This window comes from Rhea pennata, chromosome 3 (genome assembly GCF_028389875.1).
Source record: "Rhea pennata isolate bPtePen1 chromosome 3, bPtePen1.pri, whole genome shotgun sequence".
Classification (NCBI taxonomy): Eukaryota; Metazoa; Chordata; class Aves; order Rheiformes; family Rheidae; genus Rhea; species Rhea pennata.
The window spans coordinates 72,435,302-72,458,528 of NC_084665.1; the positions used below are offsets into that span (position 1 = coordinate 72,435,302).

The 23,227-nt window shown below is 39.4% G+C and overlaps 1 protein-coding gene across 4 annotated transcripts in view; it reads right to left on the reverse strand.

Annotated features, from left to right (window-relative positions):
- The window catches only part of PKIB (cAMP-dependent protein kinase inhibitor beta), a 61,023-nt gene that overhangs the window by 37,636 nt on the left and 160 nt on the right, over nt 1-23,227 (reverse strand). Inside the window, exon 2 of one of the 4 annotated variants that reach the window (XM_062570925.1) lies at nt 3,597-3,712. The exons of 1 other annotated variant lie outside the window; for it this stretch is intronic. The gene's annotated coding sequence lies outside the window, so the exon portion shown is untranslated. Of the gene's footprint in view, nt 1-3,596; nt 3,713-23,105; nt 23,226-23,227 lie in introns of those variants that run through there. 2 more of the 4 variants (XM_062570927.1, XM_062570926.1) reach the window with 2 other exon arrangements.

Here is a 23,227-nt window from a genome sequence, read left to right on the forward strand (position 1 = left end):
CTAAGAACTTAGAGTGAATGACACAGTGTAGAAATCACCTTCTCTAATTAGGCTTTAATTTTAATTACACAGTCAGAAGTTTTTGTAAACATCTGTTTTCTTCTGATCTTCAAATACTATATTAAGGAGTTGTGCATTTCTCTCGTAGGACTTAAAAATCAGTGGGAGTATTTGTTTCTTCCAGTGCTGCATCTTGTTTTGTTTACTCTCTCTGTGGTATCTGTACGTATACCTTCTGAAAGCAAAAGAGGACCTGGGGATGACTTGAAAGGAGTTCCCTGCACATAGTACCCTACCTCACCTAAATTCTTCTTTGTGTGATGACAGGCTCATGAGCAATGCTTTTGCCTTAAAAACTACTTACCCTGCAAAGTACTGGCAACATCCCCACTTGCCTGAAGCGAAGGAGAAAGCAACGGTTACAGCTGAGGTAGGGACAAGGAGGCAAACAAACCAGTTGTGAAGCTGGCAGAAGGTGATGAGGAGGTAGCGCTGCAAAGCCAGAGAAAGAAGAATGTGGCAGCAATGAGGTTTGGCTTCAAAAAGCCTGGGGGTAATGACACTAAAGATGTCATTAAACTTCCCTTGGCCAGGATCTCTGTCACAGACCAATACCTGCAAATTCCTGCACTTGCACAAATTTATAGTTTGCTTTCCATTACACATTATCTTAGCCCTTCCAATGTCCCCAGAACCACTAAGCAACCAACTGTGATTTTTTCCAAGACTGAACTTGTGTATGTATGTCATGCTGGTGTCTTGGAGCAATCCAAGGACAGTCTTCTAACGATTTCTACATGTCTGTGGCAAATCCACCCTGCACCTAAAAACTGGGTTCAACCTACAAGAATGATTGAAGGCTCCAGGAGGGAAGTAATAATGTGGAAAAGGTCATGAAGAAATTAAGGAAAGCAAAATCTCTCAAGAGCTATTAAGCACAAAGATACTGCATCTGTCTCAGGAAGTCCTTGAGCTGCTGAGGACTGAACAGTGGAGAATATACAGGGGGAAGTATTGTCATGTGTCCATAGTCTTTTTCCTAGGCACTTCTTATTGACTTCTCTCAGAGGCAAGACACTACGAACTAGACAGCCAATGAACTTGATCCAGTATAACTGTTCTTATGCTCTGGAAGAAAAACGAAAAACTAAAAAAAATGTAAAATACCCACAAATGAAATACCTGCTATGTCAGTTCACTGCAAACAGAAAACTTCCCTCCCCTTCCATACCAAAGAGGAGTCCAAATCATTCAGTTAACATTGATTTAGGTAAATCCATTCCTTTTTGGACCACCAAGGAGTGGCACACCACAGCACACAGAAGTGTTTAGTTTGTTGTTTGCTGTCCAGTGCTGTGGCAAGGCAGAACATCAAGTTTCTAAAGAAGAGAAGATGTCAAAAAACATTTTCAGTTTTGATTTCCATCTCCAGAAGCTGGGTGTACAAGATCACCCCAGCCAGCCCTACAGCAAAACCCCCTCCTTGGGGGAGAGACACATTCCTCCTGTGGTAAAGAGAAGTCATATGGGTATGGTGATTTTGGAGAGGCAGAAAGCAGAATCTGGAAGTGGAAAAGTACAAGGGTATTTTGGGCTAATAAAACACTGCAGCTTTCAAGTGAAAATGGGAAAGGACCCTATTAACTGTTCATTCAGTTAGGCTTTTGATTGCAAAGAAGCATTACAGAATGAAAAAGAGCTCTAAAGATTGAAAAAGCTCAATCAGAGAAAGAGCTTGAGATTATCAATTTCATGTTCCTGTTGAAATTATGTGACCTCTCCACTTGTGCTGAACTCTGCTTGAACAGTAAAATGGAAAGTTTTGCAGAGTATGAGAAGATGAGCGTACAGCTTTTTCCATACTGATCATCCCTGAAACACTACAACTTGCTGCTGGTGGCTGCAGAAGCAGCCCTGCAGTGTTGCAGGTTGCCCTTCTGAAAGGGCAACAACAGGAGCAATCAATTCCCAAAGCAGCTCTTCAAAGCAAGGTGACACTGAGGAAATTTAAAAGTCAAATGCCCCAAAGAAACACCACCTGCTTTCCTGTCTATAGAAACATCACTGACATTGGGCAGTCAGGACATGACAATTTATGTGCTATACCCGCCATAAATAAAGCTATCAGCATAGATGTGAGAGCTGAAGTCAGCAGTTCCAAAACTAAATACCTCTTCAAAAAAACTATTATTAGAAGGAAAAGGGTATCAGGAGCCCAAATTCATATTAGCAGCAGCTTGTGGTTGCTTAACAATATTCAGGTCAGGCAACTAGCTGACACACTAGGGTTTGCCAAAGATTGAATGGCATTTGGCAGGCGAGGGAGAAGGAGGTCCCAGGGACAGACCATAGAGCATGTCTGACCCCTTAAGGATGTTTAGAAGCAGGGGGACAGCCAGAAGAGGGGTCAAGGAGTTTTCTTCAGTCTTTGCTCTTGCAATATCCAGTCCAGACCCAGCTTTAGCGCAGGTGCTTCCCTGAGAGTGAGGACTCTTGGCTCTCCCTGGAACAAGAGCATCGCTACAAAGGCCAGGTGAGAGAAAGCAGGAACCATTAAGCCAGGCCTAATCTTTGCATGCTCCATAAAGCTTTATCCATAAAATATGCTTTTTACAAGTTCTTTGAAACAATTCTCTCTCCTCTCTGCAAGACTTCTTGGTGTTACCAGCTGAGGAATGTAACTGTTCAGCTCTTCCTTCACAAAAACACAGTATTTACATTTTCATGCAGCCAAAAAACCTAAAATGTGCAACTGATATTGGTGACAGAACTATGACCTTGATTATAAGTCTGAAGAGAAGCAAGTGTGTTTGAAAACTAGTGTCCTGTGTCCATATTAATTGCTGAATCCACCACATATTACCGTGCTTCAAACATAGATTTTCTCCTCTCAAATCTGATGTCATTTTATCACTACATTTTCTCCTCACTTTATCACTGCATCTTCACCTCACCTAAACTGTTCAGCACAAAAACCTATTGTGTTAGCACGAGGAACTCTGTTGTGCAAGCTCTCCAATCACAGGACAGTTGCTAATGTTTCTTTCAACCTCACAGGCTGTGACTGACACCACGTCATTCCACAACAGGTATCACAATGATCAAACCTCAGATAAAACGGTGGAAGGAAGCCTTGGCATGCCTTGTGCCAAGGAGGGTATTACATTCGTGATGATCACTAAAGATCATCTTTGGATTTAGTGGGCTATGAAACCAAATCTCAGGCATTCTAATGGTATTCCCTCTTTTCTATCTGATATGTATACAATTTATATGTTGGGAGACTACTTACAAAGCTTTTAAGCAGTCCGTAAGTGAACATAATTCTGTTCTTAATTCACCATTTATTATTCGTGGTCCATGTCTCTCTTAAACATGCACAGCATTAGCAAAAGTGATGGGATTTAAGAAAGAACATGTTTATGTACAGTCCACTTTATTCTTAATAGGATATTTATAGCATGTATGAACCAGAAAGACATCTTGTAATTCTCTCTGTTCAGCACTGCTGAAGCCAAACCAGAATTACTGCATCCAGTTGCAGTCCCAATATCAACAAATTAGAAAGGAGGGTGGTCCATGGACCACCCAGTCACCTTCACTGGTGAGCTGGAACATGCGATGTGCAGGAAAAGGCCGAGGGAACTGGAATTGTTCAGCCTGAAGAAGGCCAGGCCAAAGGGGGAGGGGGCTTCACTGCAGTCTTCACTACCTAAAGCAGAGTTGCAGAAAACACGGAATTAGACTGTTCTCCAAGATGTATAAGAGAAGGACAAGAAGCAATGGGCACAAGTCACAACAATGGAAATTTGATATCTTCCCATCACACATTTCATTCATATTTTCAGGAAAAGGATGAATTCACTGGCTTATTCTGATCACAATTTTCATGTCAGTCCTTTAACTACTGCCACACTGTGCACAGGGATTTGTTCTGGATAGATATCAAGCACAAATTCAAAAAAACAAGCCACCTATATAAGCAATGCACAGATGGTAGAAAGAGGAGAAATTAAAATTAATGCATCCAATTTAGATTCAGACCTAATGCTAACTGAAAAAAGAGTCCATTTGGAGACAGAGACATAATTTAGTACCTTGCAGTTGATGGTTATCAGCCTCCTCAACTGCAAGTAAGAGGCAGGTGAGGAGCTCTGGTAATCGTATTCACTAATATTCTTTGAAACTTTTCCGCAAGACTTCTTCATTGAAAACCTGCTGTTTCATTGAAAACAAAAGAGTTCATAAAATAGATTGTTTTCTAGCTATCTCCACCACTGACTATTACTCAGAGGCACAACCATCAATTCAGCTACAGTTCTCAAAATCACTTGTTTTGGTTTTGCACTACCCATTCTGCAGTCCATGCAGGATATTTACCACTAACTGAGGTAGGAGGAGAGACAGGCCAACAGCAAGCGCTTTGAAATGCCTTCTTCACTTACTTCCAATCCACAGCTGGAAACAAATACTACAGACCCAAAGGGCTGCTGATAGGGCAGAATACAGGCCTCCACTTACAGAGGAAGAGGAGGATAGTGCTAGTAACAAGTGGCAGATAACAAAGGGGAGTCAGAAGCATCCAAGATCTATTCACTATAGCTGAGCTGGAAAGGGTAGAGCCAACTGAGGAGGAATTTTAGAAAAGCCATCAGTAGTGCAGTGAGAAGGAGCATTACAGTCTCCCGCTGGAATGAGGGATGGGTAGCAGCCAACAGTAAGGAGATCTAGAAAAATAACTGGAAAGACTTGTCTTTTAGCTCCCTAGGAGGCAGTCGGTATCCTGAAGAGATACTGACACCAGGAACAGAAGGAGGCAAAACCCTAAGTTTTGGAAGGAGGTATTCACTTATGCTTACTACTACTTAAGGAAAAAAAGTGGATTGAATACAAACTCTGCAGTGACTAAAAGCCTTTGGATAAATTCTCTCTCTCTCTTTCTCTTTCTCTCTCTATATGCATACATATATGTATATAAACACACACTGTATATATTGTATGCAATCAGTATGTATTATATATATAATATATATGATTTGAAAGTTGTGACAGACCTGGGAGATTATGATGTTCCTAAAGCAGTTTGGCTTCTAGAAACCTTGTCCACTGAGCATCTCCTCAGCTGAAGAACTATCCAAATGAACAAGAGTAAGAACTCCAGCTGAAGCACACTGTTGTAAAGGTCATAAGGCTAACCGAGTAGCTTTCACTTTTAAGAAAGGTGATCTAGGAATAGTACCATATGTGACAATACCCTAGGACATCTATAAATGCTGGAACGTTCATTTTTGTAGCTCCATGTGCTACGTGCCATGCAGATTTGACTCCTAAGGGAAATGCATGGTCCTTAGTGCAAGCTAGTGCAATTTCTAATGATACCTTTGCACAGAATTCACCAGCAACATATGTGGTAGAAGACATACACTGGAGATAGAGTGAAGAGAGAGACTCACGCAGCTTTACAGAAACAGGTAGACATGCATATTTCATCTAATCACCCTTGGCGCACAGGGTGGTGTCACCAGAGAAGTAGCAGAGCCAGTACCACTGTGCTGTCTTTAGGAGGCTGCTGTAGCTGGGCACCATTTAAAACAGATTCTCTGAAATAATGGCAGAAGCCAAACTGGCCTCTCTCTACCCTCAAGCTCAAAAAGGCAGATAGACAGCAAAATGAACCTTCACCTTCAAGTCCTGAGTGATCCATTCCTTAGCCCTTGATGAACTGTGAGTCTAAGCTGGCTAAAAGCATCTCATGAGGCATAAAACTATTCCTGAAACAGCTGCTAAGTTCTTCAAAAGATGCACTGCTTCCAAAGGAATGCATAAAAGACCTGATAGAAATACTACTGCACAGAGCAGAACAGATCTCACATAAATAAAGGATCTCATGGCATAGTCCTCAAAGTTTCCTGCATTCAGACATATTCCTTTCAGGATTTTATTCAACAGAAGAAAATTCTTCATATATAGCAATTCAAGCAGGCCCATTCCCACTAAAGTGTGTGAAAGCTCTATAACCAAATTCTTGTACAAGATATTCAGCTTTCTTTCACTAATTGTTGTTATTAAATATTTACTTTTCTAGAGAATTCTTAGGGCAGTGTGAAGAAGAGGAGACAATAGGTTTTTAGCAGTAGTATCACATCTGCTATAAGTACCAGAGTTACTCTTCCCCAATACAAATATGAGTTAGACTTCTGTGCTTAACGCCGAGGCTCTCCCTACCATGGATTTTTCTTAGAATGCATCGATCATCCAGTCTTATACTGTCCGCTCAGGTTTTGTGCTCACCAGATTTCATAAGCTAATATTTGCTTCTGCATAGATGAGCATTTTAAACACATCTGGGAGCTGACCATGTAAATGTACATATGAAAATTGTGTCTGTACAAAGAAGCAACATTTACAAATAAACTACTCTCCTGTAAGTGCAGTCTTTTCAAGTACAGAACTGGAGGCTGAAAAAAATGATACTAGATATCAAAAATTGACATAGAAAAAAAATTAGTAAAAGGACAATGAACTGAAAATTCACAATGTCTTCTACCAATGCAAGCAGAACTTATATATGAAATTGTAAATAACTATATTAAAAAAAAAACACACAGAATATGCTAATAGCTTTCTTGAGATTTCCTGAAGCAAGAAAAGATGCTGAGCCTATATAGCTAGAAGAGCTGTATTTATTAGACTGTGGTTTCAGGTTGCTTATTAAAAGTGACCTGAAATAGTTCAGTGGAAATGATTGTAGGGAAAAATAAATTGAGGGAATAATAGAGTACTGTCAGTGTGATGGCAGAACACTTGCACTGTGCAGAATGTTTTACTTCTGTGCCACAAAATGTTCCTGGGATCATAAACTTCTTCACAAAACAATGATTTTCCATTATCACCCACTTGGCACAACTGTACCCATGGTACGTCACTCATTTGCCTCATTAAAGAAAATAAATTCCTCAGTCTTTCAAGAATCTTTCTTGGTGACACTGTTGTGTGTTCTGAATTTTGAAGGCTTTGTTTCACAACTTAGAAGGTAACATTTTCCCATTTTATTTTCAGAAATGTTACAAGATATAGATGGCAATCTGAAATTTCTTAGTGAGGACACACATGCATTAGTGGTCTGCTTTATAAGATCTCAAGTCTGCAAAAGCATTTGTGAACAACATGTTCTTTTTTTGAGATTGGAAACAGCATTGCTGGTCTCTGTTTTCCTTCTCCAGTATTTAAAAAAAAAAAGAAAAAAAAGCTCAAGGCAAACAGGTGAAAGTGAAAGTCTCTCAGGTCTAAGTGCACTATCCTCCATATACTGTAAAGCCAACGAGAAAAAACAAGAGTACAATAAACAAGCTAGAGACCCATTAAAAACCTGCCCGGTACTTCACAGATCCCCCAATGAAATGAAGACTTCTAATCAAAGGATCTTGCTTTCCAACAGGCAGGAGTGCACACTCTAATCCCTTGGGGACATTTCCTATGCATTATGTCACGTACCAAGGAGGGCTCCCACTACTCAGCCACAGCTTGGAAGGGTCTGTGAGGTGGTACAACCTAAACTATGGCAGAGATAACTTCCTCAACCATGTGCTAGATGCAGATCATCAGCAGACTGGAAATCAGGTCAAAGACTCGTGCAACAAGGAAAAGCTGGCAAGAGCTCTCTGCCTTAGGTGCCACCAAGCAGAGGAGGAGCATGAGGCCGAAGTCAACTGTGTGGATGCTCAATGGGTGACACACAACGAGCAGGAGATAAATAATTGCAGACCTTTCTCCCCATATCCCATGCTCTTGGATGTGGAAAATGAGGTACTTATTTCCTGTTGCGGGGTAACATCCAGATATTTTTGAGTAACTAAAAGCTCATGTGCGTGTGGGACAGAGGAATCTCCTCTGCCACCAGATGCTCAGCCTTGGGCCCAGGAGGTCTGGAGGCAGCAGGTGCTGCTTGCCAGCGACTGCCCTCACTGAGCAGTGGGGAGAGGCCACTAAGTGCCAGCTGCCAAAACCAAGTGCCATAGTAAAATTATTCACTGTTGCTCATCTGGAGACCAGGCAAAAGGTAACAAGTCAAAGATGGATCTGTGAAGTGCACTGTGCCCTGAGACTGCTTTGATAAGGCAGTTAAACTCATCTCTTCAAGGCTGCTCCTCAGTAGATATTTTATCCTTCTTGATGGGATTCTGGTACCATTTCTTACTCACTTTAATACTTAATTTTACAAGTCAATAGTCTCAGGACTAAAAGGAAAATTAAATCTAAACTTAAAGAAATCTTCACATGAAGAGACAGAACTAGTTGGGGTACCATAAGAAAGTAACCTGATGAAAGGATGAAGGGAGTAGGAGTTAGAAAATTAGCTAAACTGGTCCCTTTTAATTAGAAGAGATTAGGCCTGGAGAGTCAGGTGGTGACCTCAAGGTGACCATCCTACTCAAGGCCTGGTATTCTGAAAAGTTCTGCTTATATTGGTTAGAAAGAATAGAGTCTACATTTGGGATTTGTTGAAGCCCATTCTGGATTAATTGCTGCTCTCACTAATCTAACCCAGAGATATAAACACTGAGCACAGATCAAAAAATCTAGAGGATATGTGAAAAAAGTCTTTCCAAAATCAAGTGGTGATGGAGAAAAGGAAGGGTTTAACTTAATTTCTGAATTAAAAGTAACCAGTTTAGTGTAGCAACAAAAGGTCTTTTGATCTGTTTTATTTTTTAATTTGAATTGTTCACCAATATAAAGTTCTGTATCAGTTCCTACATATCTCAATAGGCATCTCTGATTTGAAGCAAGGATTAATGACAAATCTGTGACACCCTAGATCTTTAACAATGGCAAGTTAGTAGATAGGAAAAGGGCAGGCACATCTGATCACTGAAATTACCTGTTCTTCAGCTTCCCATGTTAGATTACTGGTTTTGCTTCTGGAATATGGATCAACTTTGTATGTATAGCATTGTATTAAATATTCTGTCTAGAAATAGCACTCTGTAACATCAAATTTCTTCCTGAATTGTGGAGAAGAGATTAAGAGTGCTCACTACGAAAATAGAAGGGAGGAAGCCTGATATAGTACAATTCAGTACTACATCTGTAGTACAAAATAATGCCAAAAAGTACAATTTTATTCAGCCTTCTTCTGAAATATTGAAGATACTTTAATAAACCTTATTAAATCCAAGCAATTGCACCACTCTCAGCGCTAAACTATTGAAGACAGAGCAATCCTTCTGTGAGAAATTTATGGCCAGAGGAAATGTTCTAACCTTGGTATTTTTATAGCGTCCATACATTTTTTAACAGAGGACAAGGAAGTCCAAGATTTCAAAGACTTACTCAAAGTGTCCCCTACCTTGAAGAAGGAAATAGCCTGCACTGGGACACTTGCCATAGCTCCCAAACCACATGATTACATTTAGGTACAACTGTTGCCACTAAGGCACATTAATTGAGTCCGCCAAAGTTCTCCTGATTAGAGAGGGAAAGTGAGACACCTGATTAGGTTCATCCTACCCATTTCAGTTATAAAACAAGCCTCGAGTGTTGTCCATGTCCCAGTACTCCTGTTCGCTGCTAGTCCTCTTCAAAGCAGTACTGACAGAATAAACAGAAGAAAAATAAACCATCCGTAAAAGCAAAGTGGACAATAAACATAACTTTTCAAAAGGGGCAATACAGTCATTGCATGCTGGGCAGCTGAAATCCTTGGTGTCCCCTCCCCTCCTTTCCGCCCAAACAAGGTGCCTCGCACCGCACGGCTCCCCGAGACGCCTTGCTCAGGAGCAGCGTGAGGATCTCCTGGAAGAGCAACACTGCCTCTCCGTGCCACAAGCAAAAGCACGGCAGAAACGCAATTGCACGTAAAACCTTCACCCTTTGATAAGCAGATTTCTTCTCAGGCAATCCAGAAGACTAACTTGATTTTCGGGGGCTTTTTGCTATTGTGAAGCACTCCCATCATATTAGGCCTCCATGTGCCAACAATTACTTCTTTTCAAAGCTCAGTCTGTGCTAACTGACCTTTTACTTCACTTCTCCACTCTGTGTGATGAACTGCTGTTGTCAAAGCCATCATACAAAGCCCCAAGGCTAAACAGCACAGAACAAGTGCTTCTCTTGCCCTTTCTGTGGTCTGCAGAACTTATCTCCTGAGCAGCTTGTTGGCCTCTCATGGCAACAGTGTTTCCCATTTTCATGGATTCTGCCCACTTGCTATTTGCTTTTCCAGCATACCACAACCTGCAGAAAAATGTTCAAATGAACATCCCACAAGCTCAGCTCCTGAAATTAAAAATGCAGGCAGCTCATGAGCTACTTCCCTAACAATTTGTAACCGAATGCAGCATTATCTGAGGAAAAAATAAGCCATTTTTTTGTTCCTCCAATTTAGAAAATGAAAGTACAATATTTCCTCCAGAAAGCAGATGCCAGAGAATTAGTGATACTTTTTTTCTGGCACTTTATTCACAGTTTAAACATACAATTTGGAGTCTCAATAAATGGTTATTGAATGTTTATCACAGTTAAGCTCTGTTTTTATCTAAAGAAGTATCATTTCAGATGTCACAGTTCACCAACAAATACTAAGAAGCATGTTAATGCAGGGCAGCATTTCTATTTGGAACGACAACTGTAAAGCTGTTACTGGAAATGCCTTTTTCTCTGGAGTGGCAGCCTTCCATGTAATTAACAATGTAACACATTACTGTAGTTCGTCTGCAGCTTCCATTTGCAAACAAAATGGTACTAATCTCTCTCAAATCCCAGTGTTGCTGTCTTCTCAGCTTCCCCTCCCCCTTACCCTTCCTTCTGAAATTCAAAGTCACAAATATAAAAGAAAATGTGCGAAGACACTTTCTGAAGAGATGCGGAATGGAGAACAGCATGTCTGCTACGTTCCTCACTCAGAAAAGCCTATGTACCTTTTAGATGCTCCATTCCATATGCTTATTTTGTTAATAATTTTTGAAACTCACACACCGATAGCAGACATTCACACTGTAATATTCCCTCCTCAGTTTAAGGACTTCGCCCCACCAAAGATTCGCACCTCCGAACAATCCCAGAACAGCTCCAAACACACAGAAGATAAGAGTACTCAGAGTACTCACTGTGCTGCCTGTCGTTCTCCTGCTGAAACTGCGCAAGCGCCTTTCCAAAAACAGGAGGCTGTTTTTAGACCCCATGCTGCCTGTGGTTTTGCATCTTTCCCCTCATCACATCCCACTTAGAGATGAAGCATCTATACTCATGCTTTTGAGCCCCTACACTCTCTCTCCTGAGATCAGGCCTTTAGAAGGTCTCTATTAAAAGAGCATGTCTCTGTGTCTCCTTTCAAGGCTTTGCCTAAAAATATATGGAAGGTCAACGGATACCAGAAAATCAGAACAACACCTTATTCTGTACAGATTTTGTTTAGTTGCTTAGACTGGTTAATTTTTTGATGGAGCAGTTTGGGATGACATGGAAAGGAATGAAACTAGGGCCATCTATCAGCTCACCTCCTATGTTATTTGTAATTTTTACCTGTTGGAAATTTCAACAACTTTTTTCATACACAGTGAATTCTGGTATAAATGCAAAGTTACAGCCATTCCAATCAGCTTACCAGCATCCCATCAACAAAGGTTGAAGGTCTTGCTTTTCAGCAACAGAGCTTTTCCTCTTAAGAGGACAACAGGATTAAGTACCTTTCCCCTAGGTTCATCACTCTTTTGACACCACCTTTACCTTCCTTTTATACCTCAGATCCACTCCTTCTGCACGGAATAATGGCATGAGCTTTGGAACATATTGAGTGTATCAGTATTTATTTACTCTTGGGTGAGAGTTCCTTTGACCCAATAGATTGGAACCAGTTCCTGTTTAACAACACATATCCCACTTTGGGAGGAATTTAATGTCAAATGTTAATTACATCTCATGTTCGAAGGGGTCCTGCTTTTTTAAGTCTAAATTGCCGGACTGCCTCATTTGTTATATGTGCAATTAAATGATCGGCTGCCATTTACACATCAAATGTCTCACATCAGATGCAAGCTGAAATTGTCAGTCCCACTTTTCTTGATTTATAAAATATTGACACTGGAAAGATTTAACAAGAAAACTGAGATTTCAGGAAATGTCCTTCATTGCAGAGAATATAATACCAGCTGTTATCTCTGTTCTCCAGTTCTCCCACCAGGTATAGTACAGGAACAAATGCATTCATTCCTACCATGACCAAGACAGGTCTACACAAAGGTCTGGCTTGGAAATCTCTGCATTTTAGTGGTTTAAATCAAACGGAGCCAAGACATATATTACACTGGGAGACAGAGAAGTTGTGTAATACTAAATCTGAATTAATCTTTTCTAAAATATGCTTTGCTCCATCTCCAGTCTTGCATTTCCCTAAGTTTTAGCCAACAGATTTAAAAAAAAAAAAAAAAAAAAAAAAAAAGTACAGCAATGAGACACAAAAATAAACAAATACATGACCCTTGCATTTCAGAATGTATGCTTAGGAAGCTTATGGTTAGAATATTAGAACATTTACAGTAAGAATGATGAAGTAATTAAATATATTTAAAATGTTCCTCTTTTTTAAAAAAACCCACATCTCTGAATCTTATCCTTCAGTTCTCCCAGAGTGTATATTTTTATTTAATTCTAAGCCATGAACTTCAAGTTCTAGCTTTTCTATAAAGAACAAGTAACCTTTAAGATCATTAGGGTGTGAATCTTTAATTGATATTTTTTGGAAGTCGGAATCAAGAGGCAGACATGGCGGACATCACACCGTGTGAACTTGCAAAATAGGTCAGCTGGGTAAATTTGTTCAGCTTTCTTCTACACTCTTTAGATGCTTTACCAATTACTACTTCTCTTTAAAGGGGACTCCAAATTCATTTGTTCACTCCTTTATATGACATAATTTAACTCTTTACAAAGGCTGGTTTGTTAACCAGTCACTTAATTAGTGCAGTGGATAAACAGCTGAATGTTTTATGATCTCCATTCAAGACAGCTAGTTTTCTGTAATGAGATTCAATTTCCAATGCATGAGTTGTTATAGTTCACTCAAAACAAGCGTTTGTCTCTACTTAAACGCAAATATGGCAAGTAGTTTCACATTTGGAGTGATTTTAATAATCAGTACAGTTTAGTGAATTAATATTTATTTATTTCCCAAACTTGCTAGAAAAGGAAACTTCCAAAACAGTAAACCGACTCTATTGGAATGAATAGAAACACATCAGCCTATTTACTTCCTGAAGCACATCATCCTATTTCCTCTGTTTTACTTCTAAACATTACTTCCAGCTACATGTAGTAGTGAGAATGTGGAAGTAAAGAGGGCACATAAAAGTGAGTTAATCCATTAATAAAAGGAACTGCACGGGGAGCGGGCACATTCTCTTCAAAAAGAAGAAATAAAACTACCGATTCATAGCAGCCTCTTCCTCCCAGCAAGCCCTCTTCCCGCCGGCATCGGGCTCCGACTCCACGCTATGAGTCCTCCATGTTCAAGTGAACAGCTCACAGCCACATCGGTAAAAGAGCGTTTCCAGCCGTAAGCGGGAGAGAGACTTGATTTATTATGCAGCTCAATTCCTTTCACAACAGCAGCTTTCCAGCAAACAAATGAAAGTTCAAGGGGAAAGGGGATAAAAAAAGAAATAAATTCCTCCAACCCTCTCATGCTCATCTTCTTAAGCTGTTTTAAGCTCTTCCGAGGTAAACAGCAAGCGCTTTTAGTGACAGTTTCTGAGTAATGCCAGGAAAGAGTGAGGGGGTGGCTGAAAGCACCGTTGTCTTGTTAGTGCAAACTCTCTTACGCTGCTCAGAGAACAAGTGTTCAATCACCGCTTATGAAGCAACTTTGACAACACTGAGAGGAGCTTTTTGCTTGGTGTTTGCTTAAGTGAGAGCCTATCTGTTTTAGAAGCAATTGCTTTTATTTTACTTCAAGGCAAAGAAAAAATAGGAGCAGCCCACAGTCTTAATAAACAAATTGGTGAATGACTGCCTTCTCTGGAGACTTCATTATCCCGAGGTTTCACCGCACTCCAGTTCTTCTGAGCAGACATTTAAAGAGAACATAGGAACGGTGGTGTAGAATTTCTAATATTTCAGGTTTTCAGGAAGAAAAACAAAAAAGATGTATTAAAGAACCCCTGTCCCTGCTGAGGCACTCTGCTTTAAAACCTCGACATCATATCGTTATAAATGATGCCTACTTACAGGAAAGCAATAGGATTAGATATTCATTTTTGAACACTGAACAAATATAACATGCTAACACTGAAGCAGAACAGGTGTTTACAGAACCCCTCGCTTACTTGTAATACCATATTGTGCCTTGGAGAAAGCTTTTCTTAGGCAACAAAAGCTGCAGCTAACTGAATCAGACTGGAAGACTGAAACGGAACACACGCAGAATGCTTATAAATGATTTTACCTAACTGATTTTTTATGAATTTGCAATCATATTTAAAATAGATTATACTAGCTTTTTTTGTTTGTTTGTTTGTTTTGTTTTTTTAAAGATTGGGATGACCAACCACTATGCTCTTGCAAGCATCTATTTATTATTTATTATTAAGTGTTGTCATTGGCCTTGTTCTAGTCTGGAAAATAAGGGCCCCTCCTCCCTGCTATATTTCATGCACAACTGGCAACAAGAACCTAACAGCAACTTTTCTAAAGCTCAGCCTTGAACTTAGGGATATAGGATCACGGGATAATTCAAGCTGGAAGGGAGCTCAGGAGGTCTCTGGTGCAGCCCCTGCTCAAGCCAGCTCAGCTGCATGGTCAGACCCGGCTGCTCAGGGCTGTGTCCAGTCCAGTCTGCAAAACCTCTGAGGATGGAGCCAGCACAACCTCTCTGGACAACTGCTTCCACTGCTGGCCTGTCCTCATGGGAAAAAGTCTTGTCCATACATTCTGTCTATACTCTTCCCGTTTTTGCTTATGCCCACTGTGTCTCATTCTCCTGCCTAGCGCCGTTGAGAAGAGCATGGCTTCATTGCCTGGACCCCCTCCCTGTGGGTATGGGAAGGCCCCTATGGCCATCTCTCGCAGACTGACCCACCCCCAGTTCCTCGGCCTCCCCACATGGCGCCATGGCTCCAGCCCTAGATCTTGACATTCCACAAAACTGTTTCTTCCCTAAAGGAACGTGCATTTTATTTTACATGGGAACAGGTAAAAAGTGCAGCAAACTGACACCCCTTGTGAACTCCATGACATCATCTGTGCGCTTTGCTTCAGGGATGGAGATGCACTCCTGTGTCCCTGCAAGGCTCTTCTGCAGGCTGGAGAATAGCTACATCAGTGTGTCATCTCGTCTTCCAACTGGACAAAACTTTACAGACTACAAAGTGGATTGACTAGATTAACCTCTAGACCCTGCATGACTTAAAGAAACATGGCTTCTTGAGATTTTTTGCTTTCCTTCTTTTCTATCTGAAAGCAAAAATAATGTGCTAAAATAGGATTTTATTCACTTGAAAGTATTTTAAGTGTTTGAACATTCAGTACAATAGGTGCAATTCAGTTAGTAATCAAATCTGGTTTCTTTAAGCAAGATTAATTTGGATAAAGAATGATAAGGTATTGAGCAAGGCCAAATGAACAACCAAAGGAGATCTAGAAACCTACTCCCTTGTTCAGCTCAGGGAACATGTCTCCTAGTATCAAAATCTCCAAGGGTCTTTTTTTCTGCACGTTTCACTCCAGGTTTTAATATTAAAATATTGGTTTTGCACCTGCATTTAATTCAAACTTAATTGAGAATGAGGGAAAAAAGTAGTTAATTCACGTAATTTATTCCATCAATTAATTTCATGCATCAAAACAGCTTTCAAAATCAAAGACAAACTAACAGATAGAGGAAGAAATAAAACTTGAATACAACTAACAAAAAATAAACCATTCAGATCTCCAAACACAGAAGTTAATGAACAGCAAACAACACCTGTATCATGGATGCTCAAATCTTGCTCTGTTTTTTTCATCAGATAAATCTTTCATCCTCTGTGATAGCATCCCAATTAATCTCTGCAAGATCTGGCAACAGAAGCACAGGGCTATGTTCTGTTCCTCAATTCCAGAGAATTTGATTTCCCTAAAAATGGAACAGTTTATCAAACCAGTCCTCCAGATTTTTACTCTTACAGAAGCTGAAAAGCTTCAGCACTCCCATTGAATCCTGGCTTTAAATTAAACTGAAGAACCATATGATTGCTTAAAGTCTTGTCATATCATCTGCTAAATCTAACACAACTATTTGCAGCTGGCCAAGCCCTGAGAAATATAAAGATATACTTCACTTTTAAGCATGCTTGGTACCACAGGGGAAATTCCAGCTACGTGTCAAAATACTGTTCTGTCCACTCAGACAGAACTTTTAGATATTTTCCTTTCTTCTGCTTCCTTTATTCCTCATATCAAACTAAAACCTACCCATAACAGACAAAAGAGACCTTCTAAGCTCTCCATAAAGCCCAAATCTTATCAACACTGTTTAACAGAAACGCTTTTAAGGACTGCAAAGTTCAGCTTTGCTGTTACAAATTGCTTCTGAACAAAACATGCCACATATTGCCCAAGAATTAAAGCTGTTGTTGATGGGGCAGAGGGAGGACATATATTCAGTTGATGCTAATTTTGGGGGTATCACAGAACACTTTCATTAGTTAGTATGAAGAACTTCAGATTCTGCCTGAGCAGATACTCTGTAATGAAGAAATCCTAAATACCAGGGCTGAGGTTCTCAGCTGGAGTTGCACAAAAAACACACGACTCAAAACCAGGCAAAAGCAAGTTTAAAGGAGGTGTCAAGCCTGAACCAAAGGGAACACTTCGTCCAGCTGCAGTCATGTGCAGTCGCATGGATTTTATTAACACCTGTCTGCTATCTCAATCTCAGCTTCAGTCACTACACTTCATACAGAATCACGAGATAGCACACTTCAGTTATTTACTTTTGTGTAGTTATTTATTATGTAGTGATACATTATAAATCTGTATTAAAATACAGGAAATTCATTTATTTTCTGTAGTGCATATGTATATACTCTCATCTACGCAGATTCTGAGTAAATATTCCCTATGATGACTCCAAGTGGTTTCCTACTCTGTGTACGTTATGTCACAGCAAAAATTTACATGCTTTAATGCAATACTGTCCTGAAGGAACAGTAGAGAGAACTAATACTATTTAAGGTTCTGGGCGCACAAACTGAAACTTCCTTCCTGGTCTTCCTCATTTTCATTTTTCTTAGTTCCTTTTCTTTTAAGACCTATCCCACAGGCACTGCTGAAAGTTTTGAATTCATAATTAACAAAAAATACTGTGAAGAGCATCTTAGCGGTCTACCCTTTAACAATTCAATCTGCTCCATCCAGAGACCTAAAGGCATTTAGTTTTGCCTTGTAAAAATGCTTTGCTGGCATACTCTAGTGATGTTCATTTTAATGCTTGTTTCTAGTGACCTGCTAGCTTCTCATTAAACAAATATAGTTGCATTATGTTAAGTTAATCCTGATTCCAAGTCAGGGATTTTGACTCAAGAGGGGGCCACGTCCACTCAAAAGGAGTTGAATGAAGTATTTCTTCCACGGGCATTTCTGGAACTCTACAGTTGCATTGCTAAATGTATTTTCAAGTTACTCAGGAGCCTGTTGACAAATCTGTGGTTTCCTCACAGAACTCTTGTCAAATGGGTTTCAAAGGTAATTAAAAAAGGCTAACAGAAGGTTGTTCAGCCTATTTACCTATGAAGGCTAAAAAGCAGCATAAATTACTCACCTGTTTTACATCAGCAGCTGTTTAGATTTGCAAACGTAAACAGCATTGTCTACCGCAAACCCACTTCACCTTCCTCTTTCCATGGAATACACAGGTAGGAAGGGGAAGGTTATGCCTTAGCCAATAGAGAGAAAAAAATAATGCGTTGTGAACCTTAGATATGCTGCAAATACTGCTAATCTGGATTAAAATATAAACAAAGAAGGAAGCACTCCTTGATATGCAATTGCTTCCCTGGGATTCTCCAAAGAGCAGCACAGCAAAATGATTGATTCTTATTAATTAAGAACTGTGTCCTTGCAGCACGACCTAGCACAGAATTATCAGTATCTCTGAGGTCCGCAGGGAAAAAATTACACTACATATTAAAGAAACCACACGGTATAAAAGCTTCTGCTGTATACATTCAGCACTCGTAACGCTTTGGCAAACTACCTAGCACTATCCTAGCCAGCTATCTCCTGTCTAAATGCTTTACCCAGGGTGTCTCTGACACAGCTCCACATGCAAAGATGACCCTAGGGGTAGATGTTCTCCCATGCACAGTGGAAATCTCACTGATTTGGTAAAATCGTTGTCTCCCTTTGCTGATGCTATTTTTGTAGGCAGACGTGCTGCGTTGGTTGCAGCTGAGCCAAGTTAAAGGCTATTGCTCTCAGCTGCTTGCTTTCACATCCAAACCCTCCCTCCTGGCCTGCAGACATGGGGCTCCTGCCCTCAGCCTGGTTTGCTTTCTCCAGCAGATGTTACTGCCCTTCTCAGACTTGCCAGTATGACTGCATGTGTTTTCACACCCTACCAGATCTGTCAAAATGATTCAAGTTAAGTGCTTTTACTGGCACGGATTTTTAAGATCCTTTGGATCCATTTTGACTGAAGCAGACTGGGTAGCACCTACACATGCTGCTCTGCATGTGTTTCAGAGAGCACAGTAACTGTGCTCGATGGAAGGAGGAGGAAAAACAGCTGTGGCAGTAGCTGCTTAAACCAGTTGAGAGGCAACCAGAACAGTGTGTCTGGTCACAGCTTAAAAGGTGAGTGGAGCACGCTGTACAGCTTTACAGGACAACTGCTAGAAACTCTTGCTCCTTGTAAAGGAGAAACAAGGTGCTACATCTCCATCTAAGTGCAAGAAAATGAAGCAAAGTGAGATACTACGTGAGCATATGTTTTTGTTCCCAGAGAAAAAGACATGTTTATGGGCCTCATTCCTCCTCTTGCTAGTATCAACCAGGAGGATAAAGTCAAATTTAATCACTACACAAGCACGGCTAATAGCCTGTATTTAGTGCAGAATACAGATTATTTTTATGAAATGGTTTAAATATTATATAAAAGAGAGTTTAATACAACTTTAATGCAGATGAATAAAAATAAATTAACATTAACCACTAACCACTTAAGTAAATTGGTTTAATAGAAATATATATGTTCATACTCAGCCAGTGACCAGCTGATATGATTTCTACAACAGGAGAAAGCTAGGAAGTGAGTTTACTATACTATTAAAGTAAAAATAAATAAATAAATAGATAAATGAATGAAATATAATAAAAATTCTAAAAATATTTTTAAAAATTCAAAAAAATCCCTAAGCCGTTATCTATGGAAGTGTTGAAAAAGAAGAGAAAGAGAAGCACTGTGTTGGTATTGATTTTCAAAAGAAAGAAAGGAGTAAGGAAAGACAATTACCCATAAATATCCCATAAATATAGCTCTTAACCTTGGTTATGTAACAGAACAAATACCAAAAACAATAGTCACTGTTTAAAAGACAATAAAACCAACATGTATTTATAAAGGCTGGATAAATTCAAAATGCCTTTTCCTATTTCCCCTTTGTTGTCTTTCCCCTATCCCAACACACAGAGTGTGACAGCATTATTTTGTGACAAGAAAGCAGAAGAGGAAGTTTGGAAGGCAGCTGTAACTCGAAGCAGTAGTGACAGCTGAAAACAAATCAGAGGCAAATCACAAACTTATAAATAATAGGGAGAAATCCACTGTAGCAGAATGTAAATTTTACAGTGTCCCCTTTATTTTATTTTTTTCTCGGCACAAACTTTTGAATAGTGAATCATAGAATGATAAGGTTGGAAGGGACCTTATCATTCTATGATTCACTATTCAAATGTTTGTGCCGAGAAAAAATTAAAAAAAAAAAAAGCTATCAACTTGGTATTTCAAAGTATTGAATTATGGGATATGAAAGCAACAGGTTAGCCTGTGAAGCTGAGGAACAGCAGCATTTATATACTCTCTCATTACCAGAAACAGCTCTGACAAATTAGAGTTTATTTTGAGCTGACTCTGGGGGAGAAGAGGCATGATCAAAACCTCCAAGTCTGCACTCCCAAGGAGCAGAGAAATTGAAAAATATAATCACCAAGCTTGTGAGTAGTAGACGGTAGGAAACTTGGCATCATATGGAGCACCCCCATGAGTTTTCTGATGTATAATAAGCTGAATGCTTGCTACAGCTCTTCCCTCAGTGGGGACATCAACAGCATCTCTCTCATCTCCTTGGCCACCAACAGATGTGAGGTCTGTACAAATTTCAGAGCTTTGCGATCTCTTCTATTTAAATTGGGTGAAACTGATCCCCAAGGGTAAAAAGTTAAAAAAGAGAGGAACTATTAGACAGAGAGTATGATTATTTAGGCTTTAGCTCCGTGGGAAAACAGGTCAAGAAAGAAGATATTGAGGGAAGAGGGGAAGAAACGACTTTCAGAAATCTCAAATGAAAAAGATTTCTAAAAGCAGAATTATTGTTAAATCAAGTACAAAAGACATTGTTTCATGTGTGGAAAGCCAGATTTTGCAGCTTTTCTCAAACAGATCATTCCTGATCTTCTAGGATTTTTACTAAGTTGTATTCTTAGGTCGTAATGAAAGTCCGAATGATCTCTATGTCATTGTAAAAATCTAAATGCCAGAATCCCTATTCATTTCAGCACTGATGTTTGTCTGTCCAAATACTTGTATCAGAAAAGATGGCCTGGTTATATTTTTGTACTTCTCCCCTTCCAGTGCAGGTAGCTGAGCAGGGAACAAAACAATCCCATGGGTCTGAATGACCAGATCAGATGCCAAACAGCAGAATAAATAAAGTCATCAGCAACCAGGCTGTTTTTTACAGTCTTCAGGGCAGGTCTGATAATGCTTTTGTGCTACTTTGTTCCCCAGAATGCCACAGCTTTATTACATTATCTTCTGAAGATAAGTCATGGCCTGAGATAATTCAAATAGGAGCTGAGTCAACATGATACAGTGATAATTGCTGGCATTTGACAAATCCAAAGTAATATACTGATAACTCATTTCACTGTAAGCTAACTGTATTGCTCAATTCTAAATCCTCGATTGTTTCACTACTCACAAAATTGCTTAAGTAAAGAAAATAATGTCTTAAGAAGACTTGTAGTGAGTGAAGACTCTTTGGCCACCAAGACATGGAGAGAGTACAGAAATTTCCCTCACTTTCCCCCCAAAGCCAGTCAAGAAGGAGCTGTGTCCAGGGAGCTAAGTTAGGTCTTGGAGCATCTTCAACAGATAGACAAACCAATAAAGTCCAGTAGAAAGCCCTGTAGGTATTAAGGGAATGTACAGTCTCCATGAGAGTAATCTGTGAGTTGATGGATGAAAAGTCCACATAGAATTCCTCACTAATTTTCTCTTCAGGATTATATATATATTATATCCAAGAAAACAGGTGAGTTCTGAATGATTTGTTGATAACATTCACTATAATAATAGAAAATACAATTTGGACAGATAAATAAATGGACGCAAGGGAACAATTTTGCACTCCCCAGCAGACTGACAACATGACCCTACTGTGTGTTTCTATCTCTCTGTTTTACAACTTGCATCAGTATTTTTAAATTTGTCATGATTTTTTGAAGCTCATGTATATTTTTATGGCATACTGGTGCATGTTATGTTTCTTTGCTTGAACCAGTTAGTGTTGAGACATGTCTAAGCTGAAATAAAGTGGACTGGTCCACTGGGTATGCACCCTAGTTCAACAGAATACATTTCCAAACCCATCTATAGATCTAAACCTTCCTTCTTATGGTACAGTAAAGTCATTGCTTTCAGAAGTTCTTTGGATATTTCTGGGAAGTTTCAGTTTATATCACTTTGATATAAGCAGTTTTTATTAACCACAGTGCAACATTTTGTGAATATCATACCACAGACATTCCAGTGAATTGGTTCACTTTTTCCCAAGGAATATATCAACTGAAATAAGCAAAACAAAACAAAAAAAAAAAAAAAAAAAAAGCAAAGCAGATCATCTTCATCCTTAAGACATCTTCAGTAAGGAAAGTAATCAATGAAAATCATGATCTTTAGTTTTCAGAGTCTCTGATCTGTTTAAATGTTTCATCCAAACTGCTTTTTACTAGCTACAAAAGATGATGAAGTTATATTGTATAAGTCAACATGCTCTGAATATGTTCACATTCATAATTCCTGTATTAAGCCAGGCACCAAAGGAGGCTAGGATTTTCTTGGAATGACTAAAGTTTCATTATTGTTCAAAATCCAAACCTTTAAGAATTGAGTGCATCTCTACTAATGAGGCAAACAGCATGTGTAGATCACTTTGTGTAACATTTCAGGAGTATTTTGAATACTATTTTACTTCTTCCTTCTATAAAAAGCACTTGCCTGCTTTTCCAGGACTACAAGAAACTTTTAGCAAATGCAGAGGAGTATCCCTCATAACCGAATTAGGAAAAGACTGTCCTACTTGTGAATAATTGAAATACAAGGACACTTCTTGCAATCACGGCAAGATGAAACTCAGTATTGTATTTCAATTGATTTTCCAGGACCATCTTTTGCTTCAGCAAACTACATGTTAGTTCTTCCATTATACTGTCCATGCAACTTTAATTCTGGACTTCATGCACATAACCTATTTTTCAGAAATTTATTTTAATGTTACTAACCAGTAATACTATATAAATAAAGCAGACGTTTGTAAATAAAGCAGACATTTTTACTCTCTAATTTTTTATGTTCTTGCAACTTATTGACAACAGAAACATGATTTGAGAAAGGAGACATAGATAAAAATTGCAGCTGGAGCAGTTCTGATTCCTTTCGCAATCAGGTTGCGTTTTTTTTTTTTTTTTTTAAAAAAAAAATCATGCTGGTTTTCTTCCTGATGAGGCATAATCTGTTTATGACACCTATGATCATTTTCTCTGAACACGTCTTGAAGTTTAACATATTAACCCGATCAATCAATCGCACCGTGCTATGAAGGAAAGTGAGGCGCAGAGATTACACGACTTACCGTGGCTACACAGAGCATTCGGGACCCAGCAGGGCGTCAGTCCCGAAGTCCCCAGGAGCACCCCGATAGCAAACCTCACCTTTCCTCTCCTGCAGCATCTTCCTGCCCCAGGAACGTCTCAT